The 724-nt window shown below is 47.9% G+C and overlaps 1 protein-coding gene across 1 annotated transcript in view; it reads left to right on the top strand.

Moving 5' to 3' along the window:
• Positions 1–724, top strand: part of SUSD6 (sushi domain containing 6) — a 92,750-nt gene that overhangs the window by 79,878 nt on the left and 12,148 nt on the right. The window lies entirely within an intron of this gene.

The following is a 724-nucleotide window of genomic DNA, read 5'->3' on the forward strand; positions in this document are numbered from 1 at the left end:
TCATATCCCTACTTGGCTACAAGTACCTGAAGTACTTATCTTTTTATCCTTTTTCAGGGCATAGCACAATGACCCCTTACACAGTAATCAATAAATATTAGTTGAGTTGAAATTAAATTGAATTGCAAGTCACTTCTTTGTCAGCCTCACTTTTTTTGACTTATGAAATGAGTGCTAGGTGACCTTCAGGGTCCCCCTCCAAGATTCTGTGGAGACGTGGGCTTTATGGGCAGAAATGACCAGCAAAGTAGGAGTGGCTGTAGAGTCAGCAGCTCTCCCCTGAGACTGTCTTTCCCAGCACGCTGGACTCATGTGGGTCCTGCCTGCTTTCAGGAGCTGCCCTGGGGTGCTCAGCATTAATTATGCCGAGGAAATGAACCAATTAGACACAGTCCAAGAACAGCCAGGGAGCAGGGGAGATCTGTGGCAGGCTTGTTGCCCTGAACAAAAGAGGGAAAATGTGAAGGGTGAAGCAGTTTGCTGAGGTTTCTCTGGGAATCCAGCCGGCCAGCTTTCTGAATCACTTGGCCCAAGTTTAGAGAGAGTGCCAGGAGTATTTGTGTCTGTCTCCCTCCTGTTCAAGACCCTGCTGGGGATGGGGAGAGTCAAGAAGGTGTGTCCTTACAGGGGACTGAGGGGGCTTATTTTGGTTTCTCCTAGTTTCAGGAAAGCTGCCAGACTTCTCTGGATCCCATGGCACCTACCTAGCTTTGTTTTGCTTTTT

Source organism: Propithecus coquereli, unplaced genomic scaffold, assembly GCF_000956105.1.
Source record: "Propithecus coquereli isolate 6110/MARCELLA unplaced genomic scaffold, Pcoq_1.0 Scaffold5, whole genome shotgun sequence".
NCBI classification, from domain to species: domain Eukaryota; kingdom Metazoa; phylum Chordata; class Mammalia; order Primates; family Indriidae; genus Propithecus; species Propithecus coquereli.